This window comes from Triplophysa dalaica, chromosome 1 (assembly GCF_015846415.1).
Source record: "Triplophysa dalaica isolate WHDGS20190420 chromosome 1, ASM1584641v1, whole genome shotgun sequence".
In the NCBI taxonomy this organism is placed as follows: domain Eukaryota; kingdom Metazoa; phylum Chordata; class Actinopteri; order Cypriniformes; family Nemacheilidae; genus Triplophysa; species Triplophysa dalaica.
The window spans coordinates 10,325,741-10,331,740 of NC_079542.1; positions in this window are offsets into that span (position 1 = coordinate 10,325,741).

Sequence of the window (6,000 nt, forward strand, 5' to 3'; positions counted from 1 at the left end):
TTGCTGTTTTAGAAGAGCAGGTAAGTCTTATGAGAAACTGAATTGCAATGTATTGTATACTATTGTTTGATACATAGGAAAGTAAAATATTCTGTCACACAAAACAAAGAGAAGGCCATATAAAGAACCTTTTAAATGGAAAAAAGCTGTCTGAGAAGCAAAAATAAAGCCGTGGGGCATCATCAGTTCCTTTGGTTATCCATATTAAGTTATTCAGCATGCAGGTGTGGGGTCAGAAGGGCTTTTAAAGGTCATCAGTGATGGTGAATCATGACATTGCCCTCATCGGCTTGGGTGAGCTGAGCCACCTGACGCACAGTAGAGATCTTCTTTACAGCCTTATGAAGCAATGCCTTAAAATCTTTAGCTTCAGGTCTGTAAAACACAAAACAGAGATGGAACACCAAGATTAACAACACCAACATAAACAGCATTAATCTAATACGTCACATCATCACTAAATTCAATTATTTTAGTATCAAAATCTTAGGTTTTAGAAGCAAGAGAAAGGCTTTGAAAATACATGTTATTAGATAAAAAAAACATGTTTTAGTGTGTTTACACATGATACACACGAAAAAATGAGAACAAACAAGACAATCAGAGCAAGACAAAACATAAACATAAGAGACAAATAGCTTATGATCCATTTTGAAAAGCCGGCTATTCATATCTGATGAGTGCAATCCGGTCTGAAAGGAGACAGCTTTTATAATGACTATATTTGCTTAGTCAGAAATCTTCAAGACCAAAAAGATTTGTAGGCATTAAAATAACCAGGGATCATGACATCACAAGATCGGCAATACAATCTTTATTTCATATTGGATTTAGTTTATTACATTAAAAGTTACGAAAAATACCCACAAACACTTCAATAAGTTCTAGAAATATAACACAGCAGGAAAATATGTTATATTACTTAAGAAACATTACTTGAAAGCAGAAGAACTGAGTCTTGTTAATTGTTGGAGAATGGAACCAAAATGGAAAAAATGGCTCCCTTTATAACTCCCCACTGTCCTGTCCCCCCACCACTTCTCCCAACTGACCCACTGTGCCACATTGAGTAATTGTTACGAGTTTCAAATGTGTAACTGGAGTAACAAATGATTTCTTTTATAGCTTGGGGTTCACTTCTCTCAGTTCTGGAAAACAGAATCACAGAATTAGTGAGTGAAAAAGCGAACCGCCATCTTCGTCTCCGAATCTCTGTCTCTTTATTACAAATTTCAATTTTACAAAACAATAAAACATTTCCCAAGTGTAATCATGTTTCAGTATACATTTGTTAATTTCAATTTAAACATTACAGGTTTTCTATACTCTCCACAGATCAGTGAGCAACATCTTTCATACTCACATTCACAGAAAATAATTGTGTCTTTACAAAAATCAACATCACTCTTTTGTTAAAGTGCAATAATATCAAAAGGATAAATCATGTCTTATACTTAGATATATTTGTTTTCTTTTCTTTTTTTTTACCTCAGGAATCCACCATAATACTAATGTAATCATGAATCATAAACCCTCTTTGGCTGTAAATGAATTACAATAATGACTTTAAAGTCAACACATGAATCACCATACACGTAGGGAAAACTGTTTAACTTACTATACCTTTTTTTAAACCCAGGACAGTCACCAAACTGCTTCCGTATAACATTAGGAAATAACTCCCCTTTTAGTTTTAAACAACATACCCCCATTAACATCTTATCTTAACATGAAGTGGCATATATAGTCTGTCAGGATACCTTAAAAACCCGAAACAAATCGTTATTAGAGTGAGAGGACACCAGCACACAGATTCACACATACGGTCACCATATACACGCCTCTTATTCGGCCGCTAGCGTAATTGTTGACAAAATGTGCTTCCCGCGATTATAGCCTAACGTGGCTTTTTAACTCAGCTTCACACGTCAAAAGTTCCATCACCAACTCATCACAGTTTCAATACGCGACATCCACTTCAGGAGGAAACTCAACCTTACAATTTTTACAGAATACTAACCTGGAAAACAGAATCACAGAATTAGTGAGTGAAAAAGCGAACCGCCATCTTCGTCTCCGAATCTCTGTCTGAGAGAAGAGGAAGGCGTCCGTCATCTAGGTAACGTGGTGTAACGATACCTACTCTTTGGTTCCGCTTTGTTTGGTTCCCCCCCAAACTAATATTGTTTTCATAAATAAAAGTTTCAATTATACTAAAACGCTGATGGTTACTGTGTTCTCACGTAAGGGTGCATCACACACTCCCCAACAAATAAAAGTGGCTCCTGACACAAGATATTTTGAACAATTCCACTCTGAACCTTTACACACCCCATTTTTTTTTCAAACACCTAACTCTCAATTAGTGTATCCTATATGTTCTAGAAAAAGTGTGTTCCAGATCTCATCTGGTGAGTATATAATGTATGTAATTGTCTTTCAGGATATCTCATCCACATTGGGCTGGGTATGCAACAGGTAAGTAAGGGTATGGGGCACTGAACGAGGGTTGGAGGTGGTGGAGGTATGGTGGACCAAGACACTGGTAAGCACACTGTACTGGCTGGATTCCGACTGCACTCACAGTGGGCCTCGGGTGATAAGCGGGTTGACCCAGGGATGGGTAAGTAAACACATAACTTGGCCGTCTTCCTCTCGTGGACTGTCTCAGTGGGATCTGATGTTCAGGTTGTGGTCTGGGAACATTGTTCTCTTGATGGACAGCAGGCAGTTTCTCTTGAACGGTTGTAGGTTGAAGCTGCTCCATGCCATGTTCATCCTCGCTGGATGTTCCCTGTTCCTCATCTCGAACACTCTCCCTGTCCTGTTCAGATTCTACATGAATCGTTTCTCCCAGATGGGTCTCATTCTGTTCAGATCTATCTTGGTAGTCGGGGGTAACATGCGGCACAGGTAAGTAACTTCCCGTTCTTGGTTTCTCCCTCGGTATTCGCAACCAGTAACGAGGCACACCTTCCTCTTCCTCAGAGTCACTTATATATGGGCCCGGTGCCTCATGTGTCGGTTTCGGGATGTCTGAGGCTCTCTTCTTCCGCTTTTGTGACTCAGATGTGTTGGTGGTCGGGTTCTGAAGAGGCTCTATAGGTAAGTCATTGACTTGCATCAGGAGGTTCCTGTGTAGTGTGCGAACTGGTCGGCCTCCCGCCTCCGGGCTTACTTTGTAGACAGGATTATCTCCCACCTGTTCTCTCACAATGTAGATGAGCTGCTCCCAGTACGATCTAAGCTTTCCAGGCCCCCCTCGTTCACTGAGATTGCGTACAAGTACTCTGTCCCCAGGCTGAAGAACCACACCTCTGCTCCGTTTATCGTAGTATGTCTTCCCTTTGGAGCTGGACTGTCGACTGTTTGCGTTTGCTATTCGGTATGCCTCCACCATTTTTCCTGCCCATTTCTCAGCATATCCTTTTGGTCCATTAGTTTCAGCTCCTTTGTCTGTTATGAGGCCAAAGAGGATGTCCACTGGTAGGCGAGGATGTCGGCCATACAACAAATAATACGGGGAGAAACCTGTGGCCTCGTGCCTCGTACAATTATATGCCTGGAGTACATGGGGCAGGTGGTCCTTCCAATTCTCTTTCTCTTTCTCTCCCAAGGTGCGGAGCATTTGCAATAGCGTGCGATTGAATCTCTCTGCAGGATTGCCCTGGGGGTGATACGGAGAGGTTCTCGAGTGGGCGACACCAGCTGATTGCCTGAGAGTTCTGAAGAGCTCATTCTCAAACTCTCGACCCTGGTCATGGTGTAGTTTGGCCGGGTATCCAAATCTGGGGATGAAATCATTGAAAAGCCTGTCAGCAGCTGTCTTACCAGCCTTGTTTTTCGTGGGGTAGGCTTGCGCGAATCTGGTGAAGTGATCAACCACTACAAGGATATACTCGTATCCACCTCTGCAGGTTTCCAGGTGAAGGAAATCGATGCACACCAACTCAAGGGGCGAATTTGATGTTATACTTCCCATTGGTGCTCTTTCATATGTGGCTGGCTTTTTCTGTTTAATGCAAGAGCACTTCCTGGTCACATACTCTTCTATCTCCTTCTTCATGAAAGGCCAGTAGAATCGCTCCCTCGCTAGGTTCAGAACCTTTTCAACGCCAACGTGACACATGTTGTTGTGCAGTTGGGTGAGCACTTTTCGTTTGTAGGTGGCGGGCAGGACCAGTTGTTGTCGACCTGCACTCTTCCTGTAGAGAAGGTCATTCTCTATGTATAATTTGCTCCACTCTCTTGACAGCCTCCTTGCGTGTGTGTCCATTTTCTCTTTATCATCCTCTGTTAGTGGTGAGTCGTTTTCCTTCAACCCCATAACTTTCCCAATGGCGGGGTCTTTTCTTTGTTCCCTCACAAGCTCTTCATGACTGATTTCCGGCAGATGCTCAACTTGAGGTTGGCTGTGGGATGTTAAGTTGAGGGCTGCCACCCAGGCCACATCTCCTTGTTGTCCTTTCCGGCTTCCTTCCCATACAGCACATACTGCCTCCTCCGATAACTCTTCCGAACATCCAGCCATGAAGGTGTCGATGTCCAGGGGGCAGCGTGATAAAGTGTCAGCATCGATGTTGGTTTTGCCGGGCCGGTACTTGATGTCGAAGTGGAAGTCAGCCAGCTGCCCCACCCATCGGTGACCTACTGCGTTGAGTTTGGCAGTACTCAGGACGTATGTGAGGGGATTATTGTCCGTGAAGACTGTGAAATGCGGGGCGTAGAATAAGTAGTCACGGAACTTCTCACATACCGCCCACTTCAACGCCAGAAATTCAAGCTTTCCGCTGTGTAGGTGATAATTTTGTTCCGCTGATGTTAGCGTGCGTGACCCGTATCCAATCACCCTCAACTTCCCATCCTGGTTCTGATAAAGAACTGCACCGAGACCTTTTTGGGAGGCATCTGTGTGGAGTGTGAAGGGGCGGTTGAAATCGGGATACGCCAACACTGGGGGTTTGGTCAGCCGGTCCACGAGCTGTTCAAGGATCTGTTGGTTCTGTATATTCCATTCTACTGGAGTACGGGAGGACGGTTGACTGCATTTCGTTTTTCCTCGTGGCGGTTTGGCTAGAGAGGTGCTGGGCTTCGACTGGAGCAGGTCGTATAGGGGTTTGGCTATGCGTGAGAAGTCCTGCACGTATGTTCGATAATAGCTCAAGAACCCAAGCAACTGCCTGACGTCCCCAACTGTCTGTGGCATCTTGTCTTTCAGTGCCCGCACTGCCTCAAGGTCTTTGGGGTCCATCTTTACCCCTTCTGCTGACACCAACCGACCAACATACCGGACCTCCTTGCGGAAGAGTTCGCATTTCTCCGGCTTCAGCTTTACCCCGTGGTGTTGCAAGGCTTGCAAGACTCTGCGTAGCACCTCTACATGCTCATCAAATGACCTGGAAAAGCACAACACGTCGTCAAGGTAAGGGATGCAGCATTCATCTCTCAGCGTGTCGAGCATACCTTCCATGCTCCTTTGAAAAGCCGCTGGGGCGTTCGATAGCCCGAAGGGTATTCGGACCCATTCATATAACCCCCATGGAGTTATGAATGCGGTCAGGTACCTTGATCCTTCGGCGATAAAGCCTTGATGGTAGGCTTTCCCCTGATCAAGGATCGAAAACCAGGCATATCCTCCCAGAGAGTCAGTGAGGTCCTGAATTCTGGGAAGAGGGTGACGGTCTGGCACAGTTTTGTTGTTGAGGAGCCGGTAGTCAACACACAGGCGTAAGGACCCATCTTTCTTCCTTACACAAATGACAGGAGCTGAATAAGGCGACTGGGACTTCACAATCCACCCTTTAACTAACAGCTCCTGGATGTACTCCTTAACCTCCCTGTATAGTGGTTTTGGGATGGACGCGTAAGCCCTCTGCACTGGGATGTCATCCTTAGTCCTGATCTCCATCTGTAGGGAGGGGATGCACCCTATGTCGTCGCTGTCACGGGCGAATGCTCCACTTTCTTCATAGAGCACTTCCTTTACAGACTGTTGTTGGT